Consider the following 21,616-nt stretch of genomic DNA (forward strand, 5'->3'; position numbering starts at 1 on the left):
ACTCACACTTTGTGGAACGTCACGCATTGGCTCGGTGTCTGACACTAACTTGGTTTCTTGGTTTCAGTGGTGTGTAGGTTTTGAAACTTGGGCCAAAAGCTTAAAGCTGCCATGTTTCCACTCGGTTTCGAACCGAGGACCTTTCGCGTGTTAGGCGAACGTGATAACCACTACACTATGGAAACAACAGACGTACATTTCTTTCCTTAACCTAAGGAAATTTTATGTAGTCTGCCAATTGTCAGTGGCTCATCCTCTCACTGAATCAAATGAGAAATACCAGCAGCTGGCCTCTTTTGCAATGTCGTTATATCCAATGGCTAGCATTGGTTCTTTCTTCAGACGACTTTAATCAAGCACCTGGATACTGACTTCACCACTATCAAATAACTTCCACAGAAGATTTAGAAACACAAAGAGCAACTGCTCTTTTCGTAGCCCAAGAATTCACAAGACCGGAAAACCGCTAAGAAGCATCTACGTCGAGAAGATTGAATATCAAAATCAAGGCGCTTGGTTGCGTCTTTTCTTTTGCATAATTTTATTTCTCACATGCTGTTTGGATTCTGAGCCAAATGTAGAACTATTCAGACAGTGAAAACAGACACTTTGTGGAACGTCACACATTGGGTCGGTGTGTGAGGAATAAGAGTGCTACGGAGCACTTTGGCGAAATGTGCCGTGAAAACAAAATGCCTAGCCAGGTCTGACCTGAAGGGGTACTTGTGAGTATTTTTGTATGACAGAGCGCAAAGCACTATTGTGGGGGGGGGTCCCTGGTGGTCTAGTGGTCAGGATTTGGCGCTCTCACCGCCATGGCCCGGGTTCAATTCCCGGTCAGGGAACTCCAGGGGCGTCAGCTTGGGATTCTTTTTTTTTTATTTGTCTTTCCCCCCACTTCCCATTGTGACCCTTTTGGCTAGCTTCTGACTTTTGTGACCTAACCGATGTCCTCCCAGCATTCCCAGTGTAGTTGTGCCCTCAGCTTACTTCTCACTCTTCATTTTTTCACTCCTGGCCACTAAAACAAGCAACAGGGCATTTTCAAGTCAGCTGCACGACAGCACAGACGTTCCACCTGCATGGGAGAACACAGCGCATTCAGCACGCAGACAGGTCCTATGCGGCCTCTCACAAGAAGGCAGAACGAGTCACGCTGATGTTTTGTTGACGGCGGGACTCTTCATGTTCACGTCTCGGAGGGTGATGGGCTTCTATGCCTCAAGAAGACAGCACCCAGCGTGGGGCTCCAACCCACGACTCTGAGATTAAGAGTCTCATGCTCTACCGACTGAGCTAGCCGGGCCAAGACACAGACGCGAGACCTCAGGACCGGCAACTTTCTGATCTGGTTCTTCTCTGAGAAATGCCTTCTGACTCTGAACCCCATAAAGCACAGCGGTGCTCTTGCTCTCGCCGTCTCCTTGCAAGGTCTATGCTCCGGACAACTGCTAAGAGGCATCTACGTCGTAATCGTTGAACATCAAAATCAAGGCGCTGTGCTCTTGCTCTCGCTGTCTCCTTGCAAGGTCTCTGCTCCGGACAACCGCTAAGAGGCATCTACGTCGTAATCGTTGAACATGAAAATCAAGCCGCTTGGTTGCATCTTTTCTTTGGCATAATTTTACTTCTCACATGCTGCTTGAATTATGAGCCAAATGTAGAACGAGTTAGACAGCGAAAACTCACACTTTGTGGAACGTCACGCATTGGCTCGGTGTCTGACACTAACTTGGTTTCTTGGTTTCAGTGGTGTGTAGGTTTTGAAACTTGGGCCAAAAGCTTAAAGCTGCCATGTTTCCACTCGGTTTCGAACCGAGGACCTTTCGCGTGTTAGGCGAACGTGATAACCACTACACTATGGAAACAACAGACGTACATTTCTTTCCTTAACCTAAGGAAATTTTATGTAGTCTGCCAATTGTCAGTGGCTCATCCTCTCACTGAATCAAATGAGAAATACCAGCAGCTGGCCTCTTTTGCAATGCCGTTATATCCAATGGCTAGCATTGGTTCTTTCTTCAGACGACTTTAATCAAGCACCTGGATACTGACTTCACCACTATCAAATAACTTCCACAGAAGATTTAGAAACACAAAGAGCAACTGCTCTTTTCGTAGCCCAAGAATTCACAAGACCGGAAAACCGCTAAGAAGCATCTACGTCGAGAAGATTGAATATCAAAATCAAGGCGCTTGGTTGCGTCTTTTCTTTTGCATAATTTTATTTCTCACATGCTGTTTGGATTCTGAGCCAAATGTAGAACTATTCAGACAGTGAAAACAGACACTTTGTGGAACGTCACACATTGGGTCGGTGTGTGAGGAATAAGAGTGCTACGGAGCACTTTGGCGAAATGTGCCGTGAAAACAAAATGCCTAGCCAGGTCTGACCTGAAGGGGTACTTGTGAGTATTTTTGTATGACAGAGCGCAAAGCACTATTGTGGGGGGGGGTCCCTGGTGGTCTAGTGGTCAGGATTTGGCGCTCTCACCGCCACGGCCCGGGTTCAATTCCCAGTCAGGTAACTCCAGGGGCGTCAGCTTGGGATTCTTTTTTTTTTTTTTGTCTTTCCCCCCACTTCCCATTGTGACCCTTTTGGCTAGCTTCTGACTTTTGTGACCTAACCGATGTCCTCCCAGCATTCCCAGTGTAGTTGTGCCCTCAGCTTACTTCTCACTCTTCATTTTTTCACTCCTGGCCACTAAAACAAGCAACAGGGCATTTTCAAGTCAGCTGCACGACAGCACAGACGTTCCACCTGCATGGGAGAACACAGCGCATTCAGCACGCAGACAGGTCCTATGCGGCCTCTCACAAGAAGGCAGAACGAGTCACGCTGATGTTTTGTTGACGGCGGGACTCTTCATGTTCACATCTCGGAGGGTGATGGGCTTCTATGCCTCAAGAAGACAGCACCCAGCGTGGGGCTCCAACCCACGACTCTGAGATTAAGAGTCTCATGCTCTACCGACTGAGCTAGCCGGGCCAAGACACAGACGCGAGACCTCAGGACCGGCAACTTTCTGATCTGGTTCTTCTCTGAGAAATGCCTTCTGACTCTGAACCCCATAAAGCACAGCGGTGCTCTTGCTCTCGCCGTCTCCTTGCAAGGTCTATGCTCCGGACAACTGCTAAGAGGCATCTACGTCGTAATCGTTGAACATCAAAATCAAGGCGCTGTGCTCTTGCTCTCGCTGTCTCCTTGCAAGGTCTCTGCTCCGGACAACCGCTAAGAGGCATCTACGTCGTAATCGTTGAACATGAAAATCAAGCCGCTTGGTTGCATCTTTTCTTTGGCATAATTTTACTTCTCACATGCTGCTTGAATTATGAGCCAAATGTAGAACGAGTTAGACAGCGAAAACTCACACTTTGTGGAACGTCACGCATTGGCTCGGTGTCTGACACTAACTTGGTTTCTTGGTTTCAGTGGTGTGTAGGTTTTGAAACTTGGGCCAAAAGCTTAAAGCTGCCATGTTTCCACTCGGTTTCGAACCGAGGACCTTTCGCGTGTTAGGCGAACGTGATAACCACTACACTATGGAAACAACAGACGTACATTTCTTTCCTTAACCTAAGGAAATTTTATGTAGTCTGCCAATTGTCAGTGGCTCATCCTCTCACTGAATCAAATGAGAAATACCAGCAGCTGGCCTCTTTTGCAATGCCGTTATATCCAATGGCTAGCATTGGTTCTTTCTTCAGACGACTTTAATCAAGCACCTGGAAACTGACATCACCACTATCAAATAACTTCCACAGAAGATTTAGAAACACAAAGCAACTGCTCTTTTCGTAGCCTAAGAATTCACAAGACCGGAAAACCGCTAAGAAGCATCTACGTCGAGAAGATTGAATATCAAAATCAAGGCGCTTGGTTGCGTCTTTTCTTTTGCATAATTTTATTTCTCACATGCTGTTTGGATTCTGAGCCAAATGTAGAACTATTCAGACAGTGAAAACAGACACTTTGTGGAACGTCACACATTGGGTCGGTGTGTGTGGAATAAGAGTGCTACAGAGCACTTTGGCGAAATGTGCCGTGAAGACAAAATGCCTAGCCAGGTCTGACCTGAAGGGGTACTTGTGAGTATTTTTGTATGACAGAGCGCAAAGCACCATTGTGGGGGGGTCCCTGGTGGTCTAGTGGTCAGGATTTGGCGCTCTCACTGCCACGGCCCGGGTTCAATTCCCAGTCAGGGAACTCCAGGGGCGTCGGCTTGGGATTCTTTTTTTTTTTTTTGTCTTTCCCCCCACTTCCCATTGTGACCCTTTTGGCTAGCTTCTGACTTTTGTGACCTAACCGATGTCCTCCCAGCATTCCCAGTGTAGTTGTGCCCTCAGCTTACTTCTCACTCTTCATTTTTTCACTCCTGGCCACTAAAACAAGCAACAGGGCATTTTCAAGTCAGCTGCACGACAGCACAGACGTTCCACCTGCATGGGAGAACACAGCACATTCAGCACGCAGACAGGTCCTATGCGGCCTCTCACAAGAAGGCAGAACGAGTCACGCTGATGTTTTGTTGACGGCGGGACTCTTCATGTTCACGTCTCGGAGGGTGATGGGCTTCTATGCCTCAAGAAGACAGCACCCAGCGTGGGGCTCCAACCCACGACTCTGAGATTAAGAGTCTCATGCTCTACCAACTGAGCTAGCCGGGCCAAGACACAGACGCGAGACCTCAGGACCGGCAACTTTCTGATCTGGTTCTTCTCTGAGAAATGCCTTCTGACTCTGAACCCCATAAAGCACAGCGGTGCTCTTGCTCTTGCTGTCTCCTTGCAAAGTCTCTGCTCCGGACAACCGCTAAGAGGCATCTACGTCGTGATCATTGAACATCAAAATCAAGGCGCTGTGCTCTTGCTCTCGCTGTCTCCTTGCAAGGTCTCTGCTCCGGACAACCGCTAAGAGGCATCTACGTCGTAATCGTTGAACATGAAAATCAAGCCGCTTGGTTGCATCTTTTCTTTGGCATAATTTTACTTCTCACATGCTGCTTGAATTATGAGCCAAATGTAGAACGAGTTAGACAGCGAAAACTCACACTTTGTGGAACGTCACGCATTGGCTCGGTGTCTGACACTAACTTGGTTTCTTGGTTTCAGTGGTGTGTAGGTTTTGAAACTTGGGCCAAAAGCTTAAAGCTGCCATGTTTCCACTCGGTTTCGAACCGAGGACCTTTCGCGTGTTAGGCGAACGTGATAACCACTACACCATGGAAACAACAGACGTACATTTCTTTCCTTAACCTAAGGAAATTTTATGTAGTCTGCCAATTGTCAGTGGCTCATCCTCTCACTGAATCAAATGAGAAATACCAGCAGCTGGCCTCTTTTGCAATGTCGTTATATCCAATGGCTAGCATTGGTTCTTTCTTCAGACGACTTTAATCAAGCACCTGGATACTGACTTCACCACTATCAAATAACTTCCACAGAAGATTTAGAAACACAAAGAGCAACTGCTCTTTTCGTAGCCCAAGAATTCACAAGACCGGAAAACCGCTAAGAAGCATCTACGTCGAGAAGATTGAATATCAAAATCAAGGCGCTTGGTTGCGTCTTTTCTTTTGCATAATTTTATTTCTCACATGCTGTTTGGATTCTGAGCCAAATGTAGAACTATTCAGACAGTGAAAACAGACACTTTGTGGAACGTCACACATTGGGTCGGTGTGTGAGGAATAAGAGTGCTACGGAGCACTTTGGCGAAATGTGCCGTGAAAACAAAATGCCTAGCCAGGTCTGACCTGAAGGGGTACTTGTGAGTATTTTTGTATGACAGAGCGCAAAGCACTATTGTGGGGGGGGGTCCCTGGTGGTCTAGTGGTCAGGATTTGGCGCTCTCACCGCCATGGCCCGGGTTCAATTCCCGGTCAGGGAACTCCAGGGGCGTCAGCTTGGGATTCTTTTTTTTTTATTTGTCTTTCCCCCCACTTCCCATTGTGACCCTTTTGGCTAGCTTCTGACTTTTGTGACCTAACCGATGTCCTCCCAGCATTCCCAGTGTAGTTGTGCCCTCAGCTTACTTCTCACTCTTCATTTTTTCACTCCTGGCCACTAAAACAAGCAACAGGGCATTTTCAAGTCAGCTGCACGACAGCACAGACGTTCCACCTGCATGGGAGAACACAGCGCATTCAGCACGCAGACAGGTCCTATGCGGCCTCTCACAAGAAGGCAGAACGAGTCACGCTGATGTTTTGTTGACGGCGGGACTCTTCATGTTCACGTCTCGGAGGGTGATGGGCTTCTATGCCTCAAGAAGACAGCACCCAGCGTGGGGCTCCAACCCACGACTCTGAGATTAAGAGTCTCATGCTCTACCGACTGAGCTAGCCGGGCCAAGACACAGACGCGAGACCTCAGGACCGGCAACTTTCTGATCTGGTTCTTCTCTGAGAAATGCCTTCTGACTCTGAACCCCATAAAGCACAGCGGTGCTCTTGCTCTCGCCGTCTCCTTGCAAGGTCTATGCTCCGGACAACTGCTAAGAGGCATCTACGTCGTAATCGTTGAACATCAAAATCAAGGCGCTGTGCTCTTGCTCTCGCTGTCTCCTTGCAAGGTCTCTGCTCCGGACAACCGCTAAGAGGCATCTACGTCGTAATCGTTGAACATGAAAATCAAGCCGCTTGGTTGCATCTTTTCTTTGGCATAATTTTACTTCTCACATGCTGCTTGAATTATGAGCCAAATGTAGAACGAGTTAGACAGCGAAAACTCACACTTTGTGGAACGTCACGCATTGGCTCGGTGTCTGACACTAACTTGGTTTCTTGGTTTCAGTGGTGTGTAGGTTTTGAAACTTGGGCCAAAAGCTTAAAGCTGCCATGTTTCCACTCGGTTTCGAACCGAGGACCTTTCGCGTGTTAGGCGAACGTGATAACCACTACACTATGGAAACAACAGACGTACATTTCTTTCCTTAACCTAAGGAAATTTTATGTAGTCTGCCAATTGTCAGTGGCTCATCCTCTCACTGAATCAAATGAGAAATACCAGCAGCTGGCCTCTTTTGCAATGCCGTTATATCCAATGGCTAGCATTGGTTCTTTCTTCAGACGACTTTAATCAAGCACCTGGATACTGACTTCACCACTATCAAATAACTTCCACAGAAGATTTAGAAACACAAAGAGCAACTGCTCTTTTCGTAGCCCAAGAATTCACAAGACCGGAAAACCGCTAAGAAGCATCTACGTCGAGAAGATTGAATATCAAAATCAAGGCGCTTGGTTGCGTCTTTTCTTTTGCATAATTTTATTTCTCACATGCTGTTTGGATTCTGAGCCAAATGTAGAACTATTCAGACAGTGAAAACAGACACTTTGTGGAACGTCACACATTGGGTCGGTGTGTGAGGAATAAGAGTGCTACGGAGCACTTTGGCGAAATGTGCCGTGAAAACAAAATGCCTAGCCAGGTCTGACCTGAAGGGGTACTTGTGAGTATTTTTGTATGACAGAGCGCAAAGCACTATTGTGGGGGGGGGTCCCTGGTGGTCTAGTGGTCAGGATTTGGCGCTCTCACCGCCACGGCCCGGGTTCAATTCCCAGTCAGGTAACTCCAGGGGCGTCAGCTTGGGATTCTTTTTTTTTTTTTTGTCTTTCCCCCCACTTCCCATTGTGACCCTTTTGGCTAGCTTCTGACTTTTGTGACCTAACCGATGTCCTCCCAGCATTCCCAGTGTAGTTGTGCCCTCAGCTTACTTCTCACTCTTCATTTTTTCACTCCTGGCCACTAAAACAAGCAACAGGGCATTTTCAAGTCAGCTGCACGACAGCACAGACGTTCCACCTGCATGGGAGAACACAGCGCATTCAGCACGCAGACAGGTCCTATGCGGCCTCTCACAAGAAGGCAGAACGAGTCACGCTGATGTTTTGTTGACGGCGGGACTCTTCATGTTCACATCTCGGAGGGTGATGGGCTTCTATGCCTCAAGAAGACAGCACCCAGCGTGGGGCTCCAACCCACGACTCTGAGATTAAGAGTCTCATGCTCTACCGACTGAGCTAGCCGGGCCAAGACACAGACGCGAGACCTCAGGACCGGCAACTTTCTGATCTGGTTCTTCTCTGAGAAATGCCTTCTGACTCTGAACCCCATAAAGCACAGCGGTGCTCTTGCTCTCGCCGTCTCCTTGCAAGGTCTATGCTCCGGACAACTGCTAAGAGGCATCTACGTCGTAATCGTTGAACATCAAAATCAAGGCGCTGTGCTCTTGCTCTCGCTGTCTCCTTGCAAGGTCTCTGCTCCGGACAACCGCTAAGAGGCATCTACGTCGTAATCGTTGAACATGAAAATCAAGCCGCTTGGTTGCATCTTTTCTTTGGCATAATTTTACTTCTCACATGCTGCTTGAATTATGAGCCAAATGTAGAACGAGTTAGACAGCGAAAACTCACACTTTGTGGAACGTCACGCATTGGCTCGGTGTCTGACACTAACTTGGTTTCTTGGTTTCAGTGGTGTGTAGGTTTTGAAACTTGGGCCAAAAGCTTAAAGCTGCCATGTTTCCACTCGGTTTCGAACCGAGGACCTTTCGCGTGTTAGGCGAACGTGATAACCACTACACCATGGAAACAACAGACGTACATTTCTTTCCTTAACCTAAGGAAATTTTATGTAGTCTGCCAATTGTCAGTGGCTCATCCTCTCACTGAATCAAATGAGAAATACCAGCAGCTGGCCTCTTTTGCAATGTCGTTATATCCAATGGCTAGCATTGGTTCTTTCTTCAGACGACTTTAATCAAGCACCTGGATACTGACTTCACCACTATCAAATAACTTCCACAGAAGATTTAGAAACACAAAGAGCAACTGCTCTTTTCGTAGCCCAAGAATTCACAAGACCGGAAAACCGCTAAGAAGCATCTACGTCGAGAAGATTGAATATCAAAATCAAGGCGCTTGGTTGCGTCTTTTCTTTTGCATAATTTTATTTCTCACATGCTGTTTGGATTCTGAGCCAAATGTAGAACTATTCAGACAGTGAAAACAGACACTTTGTGGAACGTCACACATTGGGTCGGTGTGTGAGGAATAAGAGTGCTACGGAGCACTTTGGCGAAATGTGCCGTGAAAACAAAATGCCTAGCCAGGTCTGACCTGAAGGGGTACTTGTGAGTATTTTTGTATGACAGAGCGCAAAGCACTATTGTGGGGGGGGGTCCCTGGTGGTCTAGTGGTCAGGATTTGGCGCTCTCACCGCCATGGCCCGGGTTCAATTCCCGGTCAGGGAACTCCAGGGGCGTCAGCTTGGGATTCTTTTTTTTTTATTTGTCTTTCCCCCCACTTCCCATTGTGACCCTTTTGGCTAGCTTCTGACTTTTGTGACCTAACCGATGTCCTCCCAGCATTCCCAGTGTAGTTGTGCCCTCAGCTTACTTCTCACTCTTCATTTTTTCACTCCTGGCCACTAAAACAAGCAACAGGGCATTTTCAAGTCAGCTGCACGACAGCACAGACGTTCCACCTGCATGGGAGAACACAGCGCATTCAGCACGCAGACAGGTCCTATGCGGCCTCTCACAAGAAGGCAGAACGAGTCACGCTGATGTTTTGTTGACGGCGGGACTCTTCATGTTCACGTCTCGGAGGGTGATGGGCTTCTATGCCTCAAGAAGACAGCACCCAGCGTGGGGCTCCAACCCACGACTCTGAGATTAAGAGTCTCATGCTCTACCGACTGAGCTAGCCGGGCCAAGACACAGACGCGAGACCTCAGGACCGGCAACTTTCTGATCTGGTTCTTCTCTGAGAAATGCCTTCTGACTCTGAACCCCATAAAGCACAGCGGTGCTCTTGCTCTCGCCGTCTCCTTGCAAGGTCTATGCTCCGGACAACTGCTAAGAGGCATCTACGTCGTAATCGTTGAACATCAAAATCAAGGCGCTGTGCTCTTGCTCTCGCTGTCTCCTTGCAAGGTCTCTGCTCCGGACAACCGCTAAGAGGCATCTACGTCGTAATCGTTGAACATGAAAATCAAGCCGCTTGGTTGCATCTTTTCTTTGGCATAATTTTACTTCTCACATGCTGCTTGAATTATGAGCCAAATGTAGAACGAGTTAGACAGCGAAAACTCACACTTTGTGGAACGTCACGCATTGGCTCGGTGTCTGACACTAACTTGGTTTCTTGGTTTCAGTGGTGTGTAGGTTTTGAAACTTGGGCCAAAAGCTTAAAGCTGCCATGTTTCCACTCGGTTTCGAACCGAGGACCTTTCGCGTGTTAGGCGAACGTGATAACCACTACACCATGGAAACAACAGACGTACATTTCTTTCCTTAACCTAAGGAAATTTTATGTAGTCTGCCAATTGTCAGTGGCTCATCCTCTCACTGAATCAAATGAGAAATACCAGCAGCTGGCCTCTTTTGCAATGTCGTTATATCCAATGGCTAGCATTGGTTCTTTCTTCAGACGACTTTAATCAAGCACCTGGATACTGACTTCACCACTATCAAATAACTTCCACAGAAGATTTAGAAACACAAAGAGCAACTGCTCTTTTCGTAGCCCAAGAATTCACAAGACCGGAAAACCGCTAAGAAGCATCTACGTCGAGAAGATTGAATATCAAAATCAAGGCGCTTGGTTGCGTCTTTTCTTTTGCATAATTTTATTTCTCACATGCTGTTTGGATTCTGAGCCAAATGTAGAACTATTCAGACAGTGAAAACAGACACTTTGTGGAACGTCACACATTGGGTCGGTGTGTGAGGAATAAGAGTGCTACAGAGCACTTTGGCGAAATGGGCCGTGAAGACAAAATGCCTAGCCAGGTCTGACCTGAAGGGGTACTTGTGAGTATTTCTGTATGACAGAGCGCAAAGCACTATTGTGGGGGGGTCCCTGGTGGTCTAGTGGTCAGGATTTGGCGCTCTCACCGCCACGGCCCGGGTTCGATTCCCGGTCAGGGAACTCCAGGGGCGTCTGCTTGGGATTCTTTTTTTTTTTTTGTCTTTCCCCCCACTTCCCATTGTGACCCTTTTGGCTAGCTTCTGACTTTTGTGACCTAACCGATGTCCTCCCAGCATTCCCAGTGTAGTTGTGCCCTCAGCTTACTTCTCACTCTTCAGTTTTTCACTCCTGGCCACTAAAACGAGCAACAGGGCATTTTCAAGTCAGCTGCACGACAGCACAGACGTTCCACCTGCATGGGAGAACACAGCGCATTCAGCACGCAGACAGGTCCTATGCGGCCTCTCACAAGAAGGCAGAACGAGTCACGCTGATGTTTTGTTGACGGCGGGACTCTTCATGTTCACATCTCGTAGGGTGATGGGCTTCTATGCCTCAAGAAGACAGCACCCAGCGTGGGGCTCCAACCCACGACTCTGAGATTAAGAGTCTCATGCTTTACCAACTGAGCTAGCCGGGCCAAGACACAGACGCGAGACCTCAGGACCGGCAACTTTCTGATCTGGTTCTTCTCTGAGAAATGCCTTCTGACTCTGAACCCCATAAAGCACAGCGGTGCTCTTGCTCTCGCCGTCTCCTTGCAAGGTCTATGCTCCGGACAACTGCTAAGAGGCATCTACGTCGTAATCGTTGAACATCAAAATCAAGGCGCTGTGCTCTTGCTCTCGCTGTCTCCTTGCAAGGTCTCTGCTCCGGACAACCGCTAAGAGGCATCTACGTCGTAATCGTTGAACATGAAAATCAAGCCGCTTGGTTGCATCTTTTCTTTGGCATAATTTTACTTCTCACATGCTGCTTGAATTATGAGCCAAATGTAGAACGAGTTAGACAGCGAAAACTCACACTTTGTGGAACGTCACGCATTGGCTCGGTGTCTGACACTAACTTGGTTTCTTGGTTTCAGTGGTGTGTAGGTTTTGAAACTTGGGCCAAAAGCTTGAAGCTGCCATGTTTCCACTCGGTTTCGAACCGAGGACCTTTCGCGTGTTAGGCGAACGTGATAACCACTACACTATGGAAACAACAGACGTACATTTCTTTCCTTAACCTAAGGAAATTTTATGTAGTCTGCCAATTGTCAGTGGCTCATCCTCTCACTGAATCAAATGAGAAATACCAGCAGCTGGCCTCTTTTGCAATGCCGTTATATCCAATGGCTAGCATTGGTTCTTTCTTCAGACGACTTTAATCAAGCACCTGGATACTGACTTCACCACTATCAAATAACTTCCACAGAAGATTTAGAAACACAAAGAGCAACTGCTCTTTTCGTAGCCCAAGAATTCACAAGACCGGAAAACCGCTAAGAAGCATCTACGTCGAGAAGATTGAATATCAAAATCAAGGCGCTTGGTTGCGTCTTTTCTTTTGCATAATTTTATTTCTCACATGCTGTTTGGATTCTGAGCCAAATGTAGAACTATTCAGACAGTGAAAACAGACACTTTGTGGAACGTCACACATTGGGTCGGTGTGTGAGGAATAAGAGTGCTACGGAGCACTTTGGCGAAATGTGCCGTGAAAACAAAATGCCTAGCCAGGTCTGACCAGAAGGGGTACTTGTGAGTATTTTTGTATGACAGAGCGCAAAGCACTATTGTGGGGGGGGTCCCTGGTGGTCTAGTGGTCAGGATTTGGCGCTCTCACTGCCACGGCCCGGGTTCAATTCCCGGTCAGGGAACTCCAGGGGTGTCGGCTTGGGATTCTTTTTTTTTTTTTTGTCTTTCCCCCCACTTCCCATTGTGACCCTTTTGGCTAGCTTCTGACTTTTGTGACCTAACCGATGTCCTCCCAGCATTCCCAGTGTAGTTGTGCCCTCAGCTTACTTCTCACTCTTCATTTTTTCACTCCTGGCCACTAAAACAGGCAACAGGGCATTTTCAAGTCAGCTGCACGACAGCACAGACATTCCACCTGCATGGGAGTACACAGCGCATTCAGCACGCAGACAGGTCCTATGCGGCCTCTCACAAGAAGGCAGAACGAGTCACGCTGATGTTTTGTTGACGGCGGGACTCTTCATGTTCACGTCTCGGAGGGTGATGGGCTTCTATGCCTCAAGAAGACAGCACCCAGCATGGGGCTCCAACCCACGACTCTGAGATTAAGAGTCTCATGCTCTACCGACTGAGCTAGCCGGGCCAAGACACAGACGCGAGACCTCAGGACCGGCAACTTTCTGATCTGGTTCTTCTCTGAGAAATGCCTTCTGACTCTGAACCCCATAAAGCACAGCGGTGCTCTTGCTCTCGCCGTCTCCTTGCAAGGTCTATGCTCCGGACAACTGCTAAGAGGCATCTACGTCGTAATCGTTGAACATCAAAATCAAGGCGCTGTGCTCTTGCTCTCGCTGTCTCCTTGCAAGGTCTCTGCTCCGGACAACCGCTAAGAGGCATCTACGTCGTAATCGTTGAACATGAAAATCAAGCCGCTTGGTTGCATCTTTTCTTTGGCATAATTTTACTTCTCACATGCTGCTTGAATTATGAGCCAAATGTAGAACGAGTTAGACAGCGAAAACTCACACTTTGTGGAACGTCACGCATTGGCTCGGTGTCTGACACTAACTTGGTTTCTTGGTTTCAGTGGTGTGTAGGTTTTGAAACTTGGGCCAAAAGCTTAAAGCTGCCATGTTTCCACTCGGTTTCGAACCGAGGACCTTTCGCGTGTTAGGCGAACGTGATAACCACTACACTATGGAAACAACAGACGTACATTTCTTTCCTTAACCTAAGGAAATTTTATGTAGTCTGCCAATTGTCAGTGGCTCATCCTCTCACTGAATCAAATGAGAAATACCAGCAGCTGGCCTCTTTTGCAATGCCGTTATATCCAATGGCTAGCATTGGTTCTTTCTTCAGACGACTTTAATCAAGCACCTGGAAACTGACATCACCACTATCAAATAACTTCCACAGAAGATTTAGAAACACAAAGCAACTGCTCTTTTCGTAGCCTAAGAATTCACAAGACCGGAAAACCGCTAAGAAGCATCTACGTCGAGAAGATTGAATATCAAAATCAAGGCGCTTGGTTGCGTCTTTTCTTTTGCATAATTTTATTTCTCACATGCTGTTTGGATTCTGAGCCAAATGTAGAACTATTCAGACAGTGAAAACAGACACTTTGTGGAACGTCACACATTGGGTCGGTGTGTGTGGAATAAGAGTGCTACAGAGCACTTTGGCGAAATGTGCCGTGAAGACAAAATGCCTAGCCAGGTCTGACCTGAAGGGGTACTTGTGAGTATTTTTGTATGACAGAGCGCAAAGCACCATTGTGGGGGGGTTCCCTGGTGGTCTAGTGGTCAGGATTTGGCGCTCTCACCGCCACGGCCCGGGTTCAATTCCCGGTCAGGGAACTTCAGGGGCGTCGGCTTGGGATTCTTTTTTTTTTTTTTGTCTTTCCCCCCACTTCCCATTGTGACCCTTTTGGCTAGCTTCTGACTTTTGTGACCTAACCGATGTCCTCCCAGCATTCCCAGTGTAGTTGTGCCCTCAGCTTACTTCTCACTCTTCAGTTTTTCACTCCTGGCCACTAAAACGAGCAACAGGGCATTTTCAAGTCAGCTGCACGACAGCACAGACGTTCCACCTGCATGGGAGAACACAGCGCATTCAGCACGCAGACAGGTCCTATGCGGCCTCTCACAAGAAGGCAGAACGAGTCACGCTGATGTTTTGTTGACGGCGGGACTCTTCATGTTCACGTCTCGGAGGGTGATGGGCTTCTATGCCTCAAGAAGACAGCACCCAGCGTGGGGCTCCAACCCACGACTCTGAGATTAAGAGTCTCATGCTCTACCGACTGAGCTAGCCGGGCCAAGACACAGACGCGAGACCTCAGGACCGGCAACTTTCTGATCTGGTTCTTCTCTGAGAAATGCCTTCTGACTCTGAACCCCATAAAGCACAGCGGTGCTCTTGCTCTCGCCGTCTCCTTGCAAGGTCTATGCTCCGGACAACTGCTAAGAGGCATCTACGTCGTAATCGTTGAACATCAAAATCAAGGCGCTGTGCTCTTGCTCTCGCTGTCTCCTTGCAAGGTCTCTGCTCCGGACAACCGCTAAGAGGCATCTACGTCGTAATCGTTGAACATGAAAATCAAGCCGCTTGGTTGCATCTTTTCTTTGGCATAATTTTACTTCTCACATGCTGCTTGAATTATGAGCCAAATGTAGAACGAGTTAGACAGCGAAAACTCACACTTTGTGGAACGTCACGCATTGGCTCGGTGTCTGACACTAACTTGGTTTCTTGGTTTCAGTGGTGTGTAGGTTTTGAAACTTGGGCCAAAAGCTCAAAGCTGCCATGTTTCCACTCGGTTTCGAACCGAGGACCTTTCGCGTGTTAGGCGAACGTGATAACCACTACACTATGGAAACAACAGACTTACATTTCTTTCCTTAACCTAAGGAAATTTTATGTAGTCTGCCAATTGTCAGTGGCTCATCCTCTCACTGAATCAAATGAGAAATACCAGCAGCTGGCCTCTTTTGCAATGCCGTTATATCCAATGGCTAGCATTGGTTCTTTCTTCAGACGACTTTAATCAAGCACCTGGAAACTGACATCACCACTATCAAATAACTTCCACAGAAGATTTAGAAACACAAAGCAACTGCTCTTTTCGTAGCCTAAGAATTCACAAGACCGGAAAACCGCTAAGAAGCATCTACGTCGAGAAGATTGAATATCAAAATCAAGGCGCTTGGTTGCGTCTTTTCTTTTGCATAATTTTATTTCTCACATGCTGTTTGGATTCTGAGCCAAATGTAGAACTATTCAGACAGTGAAAACAGACACTTTGTGGAACGTCACACATTGGGTCGGTGTGTGAGGAATAAGAGTGCTACAGAGCACTTTGGCGAAATGGGCCGTGAAGACAAAATGCCTAGCCAGGTCTGACCTGAAGGGGTACTTGTGAGTATTTCTGTATGACAGAGCGCAAAGCACTATTGTGGGGGGGGTCCCTGGTGGTCTAGTGGTCAGGATTTGGCGCTCTCACTGCCACGGCCCGGGTTCAATTCCCGGTCAGGGAACTCCAGGGGAGTCGGCTTGGGATTCTTTTTTTTTTTTTTGTCTTTCCCCCCACTTCCCATTGTGACCCTTTTGGCTAGCTTCTGACTTTTGTGACCTAACCGATGTCCTCCCAGCATTCCCAGTGTAGTTGTGCCCTCAGCTTACTTCTCACTCTTCATTTTTTCACTCCTGGCCACTAAAACAAGCAACAGGGCATTTTCAAGTCAGCTGCACGACAGCACAGACGTTCCACCTGCATGGGAGAACACAGCGCATTCAGCACGCAGACAGGTCCTATGCGGCCTCTCACAAGAAGGCAGAACGAGTCACGCTGATGTTTTGTTGACGGCGGGACTCTTCATGTTCACATCTCGGAGGGTGATGGGCTTCTATGCCTCAAGAAGACAGCACCCAGCGTGGGGCTCCAACCCACGACTCTGAGATTAAGAGTCTCATGCTCTACCGACTGAGCTAGCCGGGCCAAGACACAGACGCGAGACCTCAGGACCGGCAACTTTCTGATCTGGTTCTTCTCTGAGAAATGCCTTCTGACTCTGAACCCCATAAAGCACAGCGGTGCTCTTGCTCTCGCCGTCTCCTTGCAAGGTCTATGCTCCGGACAACTGCTAAGAGGCATCTACGTCGTAATCGTTGAACATCAAAATCAAGGCGCTGTGCTCTTGCTCTCGCTGTCTCCTTGCAAGGTCTCTGCTCCGGACAACCGCTAAGAGGCATCTACGTCGTAATCGTTGAACATGAAAATCAAGCCGCTTGGTTGCATCTTTTCTTTGGCATAATTTTACTTCTCACATGCTGCTTGAATTATGAGCCAAATGTAGAACGAGTTAGACAGCGAAAACTCACACTTTGTGGAACGTCACGCATTGGCTCGGTGTCTGACACTAACTTGGTTTCTTGGTTTCAGTGGTGTGTAGGTTTTGAAACTTGGGCCAAAAGCTTAAAGCTGCCATGTTTCCACTCGGTTTCGAACCGAGGACCTTTCGCGTGTTAGGCGAACGTGATAACCACTACACTATGGAAACAACAGACGTACATTTCTTTCCTTAACCTAAGGAAATTTTATGTAGTCTGCCAATTGTCAGTGGCTCATCCTCTCACTGAATCAAATGAGAAATACCAGCAGCTGGCCTCTTTTGCAATGCCGTTATATCCAATGGCTAGCATTGGTTCTTTCTTCAGACGACTTTAATCAAGCACCTGGAAACTGACATCACCACTATCAAATAACTTCCACAGAAGATTTAGAAACACAAAGCAACTGCTCTTTTCGTAGCCTAAGAATTCACAAGACCGGAAAACCGCTAAGAAGCATCTACGTCGAGAAGATTGAATATCAAAATCAAGGCGCTTGGTTGCGTCTTTTCTTTTGCATGATTTTATTTCTCACATGCTGTTTGGATTCTGAGCCAAATGTAGAACTATTCAGACAGTGAAAACAGACACTTTGTGGAACGTCACACATTGGGTCGGTGTGTGTGGAATAAGAGTGCTACAGAGCACTTTGGCGAAATGTGCCGTGAAGACAAAATGCCTAGCCAGGTCTGACCTGAAGGGGTACTTGTGAGTATTTTTGTATGACAGAGCGCAAAGCACCATTGTGGGGGGGTCCCTGGTGGTCTAGTGGTCAGGATTTGGCGCTCTCACTGCCACGGCCCGGGTTCAATTCCCAGTCAGGGAACTCCAGGGGCGTCGGCTTGGGATTCTTTTTTTTTTTTTTGTCTTTCCCCCCACTTCCCATTGTGACCCTTTTGGCTAGCTTCTGACTTTTGTGACCTAACCGATGTCCTCCCAGCATTCCCAGTGTAGTTGTGCCCTCAGCTTACTTCTCACTCTTCATTTTTTCACTCCTGGCCACTAAAACAAGCAACAGGGCATTTTCAAGTCAGCTGCACGACAGCACAGACGTTCCACCTGCATGGGAGAACACAGCACATTCAGCACGCAGACAGGTCCTATGCGGCCTCTCACAAGAAGGCAGAACGAGTCACGCTGATGTTTTGTTGACGGCGGGACTCTTCATGTTCACGTCTCGGAGGGTGATGGGCTTCTATGCCTCAAGAAGACAGCACCCAGCGTGGGGCTCCAACCCACGACTCTGAGATTAAGAGTCTCATGCTCTACCAACTGAGCTAGCCGGGCCAAGACACAGACGCGAGACCTCAGGACCGGCAACTTTCTGATCTGGTTCTTCTCTGAGAAATGCCTTCTGACTCTGAACCCCATAAAGCACAGCGGTGCTCTTGCTCTTGCTGTCTCCTTGCAAAGTCTCTGCTCCGGACAACCGCTAAGAGGCATCTACGTCGTGATCATTGAACATCAAAATCAAGGCGCTGTGCTCTTGCTCTCGCTGTCTCCTTGCAAGGTCTCTGCTCCGGACAACCGCTAAGAGGCATCTACGTCGTAATCGTTGAACATGAAAATCAAGCCGCTTGGTTGCATCTTTTCTTTGGCATAATTTTACTTCTCACATGCTGCTTGAATTATGAGCCAAATGTAGAACGAGTTAGACAGCGAAAACTCACACTTTGTGGAACGTCACGCATTGGCTCGGTGTCTGACACTAACTTGGTTTCTTGGTTTCAGTGGTGTGTAGGTTTTGAAACTTGGGCCAAAAGCTTAAAGCTGCCATGTTTCCACTCGGTTTCGAACCGAGGACCTTTCGCGTGTTAGGCGAACGTGATAACCACTACACCATGGAAACAACAGACGTACATTTCTTTCCTTAACCTAAGGAAATTTTATGTAGTCTGCCAATTGTCAGTGGCTCATCCTCTCACTGAATCAAATGAGAAATACCAGCAGCTGGCCTCTTTTGCAATGTCGTTATATCCAATGGCTAGCATTGGTTCTTTCTTCAGACGACTTTAATCAAGCACCTGGATACTGACTTCACCACTATCAAATAACTTCCACAGAAGATTTAGAAACACAAAGAGCAACTGCTCTTTTCGTAGCCCAAGAATTCACAAGACCGGAAAACCGCTAAGAAGCATCTACGTCGAGAAGATTGAATATCAAAATCAAGGCGCTTGGTTGCGTCTTTTCTTTTGCATAATTTTATTTCTCACATGCTGTTTGGATTCTGAGCCAAATGTAGAACTATTCAGACAGTGAAAACAGACACTTTGTGGAACGTCACACATTGGGTCGGTGTGTGAGGAATAAGAGTGCTACAGAGCACTTTGGCGAAATGGGCCGTGAAGACAAAATGCCTAGCCAGGTCTGACCTGAAGGGGTACTTGTGAGTATTTCTGTATGACAGAGCGCAAAGCACTATTGTGGGGGGGTCCCTGGTGGTCTAGTGGTCAGGATTTGGCGCTCTCACCGCCACGGCCCGGGTTCGATTCCCGGTCAGGGAACTCCAGGGGCGTCTGCTTGGGATTCTTTTTTTTTTTTTGTCTTTCCCCCCACTTCCCATTGTGACCCTTTTGGCTAGCTTCTGACTTTTGTGACCTAACCGATGTCCTCCCAGCATTCCCAGTGTAGTTGTGCCCTCAGCTTACTTCTCACTCTTCAGTTTTTCACTCCTGGCCACTAAAACGAGCAACAGGGCATTTTCAAGTCAGCTGCACGACAGCACAGACGTTCCACCTGCATGGGAGAACACAGCGCATTCAGCACGCAGACAGGTCCTATGCGGCCTCTCACAAGAAGGCAGAACGAGTCACGCTGATGTTTTGTTGACGGCGGGACTCTTCATGTTCACATCTCGTAGGGTGATGGGCTTCTATGCCTCAAGAAGACAGCACCCAGCGTGGGGCTCCAACCCACGACTCTGAGATTAAGAGTCTCATGCTCTACCAACTGAGCTAGCCGGGCCAAGACACAGACGCGAGACCTCAGGACCGGCAACTTTCTGATCTGGTTCTTCTCTGAGAAATGCCTTCTGACTCTGAACCCCATAAAGCACAGCGGTGCTCTTGCTCTCGCCGTCTCCTTGCAAGGTCTATGCTCCGGACAACTGCTAAGAGGCATCTACGTCGTAATCGTTGAACATCAAAATCAAGGCGCTGTGCTCTTGCTCTCGCTGTCTCCTTGCAAGGTCTCTGCTCCGGACAACCGCTAAGAGGCATCTACGTCGTAATCGTTGAACATGAAAATCAAGCCGCTTGGTTGCATCTTTTCTTTGGCATAATTTTACTTCTCACATGCTGCTTGAATTATGAGCCAAATGTAGAACGAGTTAGACAGCGAAAACTCACACTTTGTGGAACGTCACGCATTGGCTCGGTGTCTGACACTAACTTGGTTTCTTGGTTTCAGTGGTGTGTAGGTTTTGAAACTTGGGCCAAAAGCTTAAAGCTGCCATGTTTCCACTCGGTTTCGAACCGAGGACCTTTCGCGTGTTAGGCGAACGTGATAACCACTACACCATGGAAACAACAGACGTACATTTCTTTCCTTAACCTAAGGAAATTTTATGTAGTCTGCCAATTGTCAGTGGCTCATCCTCTCACTGAATCAAATGAGAAATACCAGCAGCTGGCCTCTTTTGCAATGTCGTTATATCCAATGGCTAGCATTGGTTCTTTCTTCAGACGACTTTAATCAAGCACCTGGATACTGACTTCACCACTATCAAATAACTTCCACAGAAGATTTAGAAACACAAAGAGCAACTGCTCTTTTCGTAGCCCAAGAATTCACAAGACCGGAAAACCGCTAAGAAGCATCTACGTCGAGAAGATTGAATATCAAAATCAAGGCGCTTGGTTGCGTCTTTTCTTTTGCATAATTTTATTTCTCACATGCTGTTTGGATTCTGAGCCAAATGTAGAACTATTCAGACAGTGAAAACAGACACTTTGTGGAACGTCACACATTGGGTCGGTGTGTGAGGAATAAGAGTGCTACAGAGCACTTTGGCGAAATGGGCCGTGAAGACAAAATGCCTAGCCAGGTCTGACCTGAAGGGGTACTTGTGAGTATTTCTGTATGACAGAGCGCAAAGCACTATTGTGGGGGGGTCCCTGGTGGTCTAGTGGTCAGGATTTGGCGCTCTCACCGCCACGGCCCGGGTTCGATTCCCGGTCAGGGAACTCCAGGGGCGTCTGCTTGGGATTCTTTTTTTTTTTTTGTCTTTCCCCCCACTTCCCATTGTGACCCTTTTGGCTAGCTTCTGACTTTTGTGACCTAACCGATGTCCTCCCAGCATTCCCAGTGTAGTTGTGCCCTCAGCTTACTTCTCACTCTTCAGTTTTTCACTCCTGGCCACTAAAACGAGCAACAGGGCATTTTCAAGTCAGCTGCACGACAGCACAGACGTTCCACCTGCATGGGAGAACACAGCGCATTCAGCACGCAGACAGGTCCTATGCGGCCTCTCACAAGAAGGCAGAACGAGTCACGCTGATGTTTTGTTGACGGCGGGACTCTTCATGTTCACATCTCGTAGGGTGATGGGCTTCTATGCCTCAAGAAGACAGCACCCAGCGTGGGGCTCCAACCCACGACTCTGAGATTAAGAGTCTCATGCTCTACCAACTGAGCTAGCCGGGCCAAGACACAGACGCGAGACCTCAGGACCGGCAACTTTCTGATCTGGTTCTTCTCTGAGAAATGCCTTCTGACTCTGAACCCCATAAAGCACAGCGGTGCTCTTGCTCTCGCCGTCTCCTTGCAAGGTCTATGCTCCGG

General features: G+C 47.8%; 20 non-coding genes across 20 annotated transcripts; 7 read left to right on the forward strand and 13 right to left on the reverse strand.

The window, feature by feature from the left end:
- Nucleotides 1–112: 112 nt before the first annotated feature.
- On the reverse strand, nucleotides 113–185 carry trnav-aac (transfer RNA valine (anticodon AAC)). Its single transcript has one exon. It is a non-coding gene; the product is annotated as a tRNA-Val (tRNA).
- A 588-nt stretch (nucleotides 186–773) lies between these two features.
- Nucleotides 774–845, forward strand: trnae-cuc (transfer RNA glutamic acid (anticodon CUC)). Its single transcript has one exon. It is a non-coding gene; the product is annotated as a tRNA-Glu (tRNA).
- Nucleotides 846–1,795: 950 nt separating this feature from the next.
- Nucleotides 1,796–1,868, reverse strand: trnav-aac (transfer RNA valine (anticodon AAC)). Its single transcript has one exon. It is a non-coding gene; the product is annotated as a tRNA-Val (tRNA).
- Nucleotides 1,869–3,478: 1,610 nt separating this feature from the next.
- Nucleotides 3,479–3,551, reverse strand: trnav-aac (transfer RNA valine (anticodon AAC)). The gene has a single exon. It is a non-coding gene; the product is annotated as a tRNA-Val (tRNA).
- Nucleotides 3,552–5,157: 1,606 nt separating this feature from the next.
- On the reverse strand, nucleotides 5,158–5,230 carry trnav-aac (transfer RNA valine (anticodon AAC)). Its single transcript has one exon. It is a non-coding gene; the product is annotated as a tRNA-Val (tRNA).
- Nucleotides 5,231–5,818: 588 nt separating this feature from the next.
- On the forward strand, nucleotides 5,819–5,890 carry trnae-cuc (transfer RNA glutamic acid (anticodon CUC)). The gene has a single exon. It is a non-coding gene; the product is annotated as a tRNA-Glu (tRNA).
- Nucleotides 5,891–6,840: 950 nt separating this feature from the next.
- trnav-aac (transfer RNA valine (anticodon AAC)) lies at nucleotides 6,841–6,913 on the reverse strand. The gene has a single exon. It is a non-coding gene; the product is annotated as a tRNA-Val (tRNA).
- Nucleotides 6,914–8,523: 1,610 nt separating this feature from the next.
- trnav-aac (transfer RNA valine (anticodon AAC)) lies at nucleotides 8,524–8,596 on the reverse strand. Its single transcript has one exon. It is a non-coding gene; the product is annotated as a tRNA-Val (tRNA).
- Nucleotides 8,597–9,184: 588 nt separating this feature from the next.
- Nucleotides 9,185–9,256, forward strand: trnae-cuc (transfer RNA glutamic acid (anticodon CUC)). The gene has a single exon. It is a non-coding gene; the product is annotated as a tRNA-Glu (tRNA).
- A 950-nt stretch (nucleotides 9,257–10,206) lies between these two features.
- On the reverse strand, nucleotides 10,207–10,279 carry trnav-aac (transfer RNA valine (anticodon AAC)). Its single transcript has one exon. It is a non-coding gene; the product is annotated as a tRNA-Val (tRNA).
- A 586-nt stretch (nucleotides 10,280–10,865) lies between these two features.
- trnae-cuc (transfer RNA glutamic acid (anticodon CUC)) lies at nucleotides 10,866–10,937 on the forward strand. Its single transcript has one exon. It is a non-coding gene; the product is annotated as a tRNA-Glu (tRNA).
- Nucleotides 10,938–11,886: 949 nt separating this feature from the next.
- trnav-aac (transfer RNA valine (anticodon AAC)) lies at nucleotides 11,887–11,959 on the reverse strand. Its single transcript has one exon. It is a non-coding gene; the product is annotated as a tRNA-Val (tRNA).
- A 1,609-nt stretch (nucleotides 11,960–13,568) lies between these two features.
- trnav-aac (transfer RNA valine (anticodon AAC)) lies at nucleotides 13,569–13,641 on the reverse strand. The gene has a single exon. It is a non-coding gene; the product is annotated as a tRNA-Val (tRNA).
- Nucleotides 13,642–14,226: 585 nt separating this feature from the next.
- trnae-cuc (transfer RNA glutamic acid (anticodon CUC)) lies at nucleotides 14,227–14,298 on the forward strand. The gene has a single exon. It is a non-coding gene; the product is annotated as a tRNA-Glu (tRNA).
- A 950-nt stretch (nucleotides 14,299–15,248) lies between these two features.
- trnav-aac (transfer RNA valine (anticodon AAC)) lies at nucleotides 15,249–15,321 on the reverse strand. The gene has a single exon. It is a non-coding gene; the product is annotated as a tRNA-Val (tRNA).
- Nucleotides 15,322–16,928: 1,607 nt separating this feature from the next.
- Nucleotides 16,929–17,001, reverse strand: trnav-aac (transfer RNA valine (anticodon AAC)). Its single transcript has one exon. It is a non-coding gene; the product is annotated as a tRNA-Val (tRNA).
- Nucleotides 17,002–18,607: 1,606 nt separating this feature from the next.
- trnav-aac (transfer RNA valine (anticodon AAC)) lies at nucleotides 18,608–18,680 on the reverse strand. Its single transcript has one exon. It is a non-coding gene; the product is annotated as a tRNA-Val (tRNA).
- A 586-nt stretch (nucleotides 18,681–19,266) lies between these two features.
- Nucleotides 19,267–19,338, forward strand: trnae-cuc (transfer RNA glutamic acid (anticodon CUC)). Its single transcript has one exon. It is a non-coding gene; the product is annotated as a tRNA-Glu (tRNA).
- A 949-nt stretch (nucleotides 19,339–20,287) lies between these two features.
- On the reverse strand, nucleotides 20,288–20,360 carry trnav-aac (transfer RNA valine (anticodon AAC)). Its single transcript has one exon. It is a non-coding gene; the product is annotated as a tRNA-Val (tRNA).
- A 586-nt stretch (nucleotides 20,361–20,946) lies between these two features.
- trnae-cuc (transfer RNA glutamic acid (anticodon CUC)) lies at nucleotides 20,947–21,018 on the forward strand. Its single transcript has one exon. It is a non-coding gene; the product is annotated as a tRNA-Glu (tRNA).
- Nucleotides 21,019–21,616: the final 598 nt, after the last annotated feature.

This window comes from Brienomyrus brachyistius, chromosome 5, assembly GCF_023856365.1.
Source record: "Brienomyrus brachyistius isolate T26 chromosome 5, BBRACH_0.4, whole genome shotgun sequence".
NCBI lineage: Eukaryota > Metazoa > Chordata > Actinopteri > Osteoglossiformes > Mormyridae > Brienomyrus > Brienomyrus brachyistius.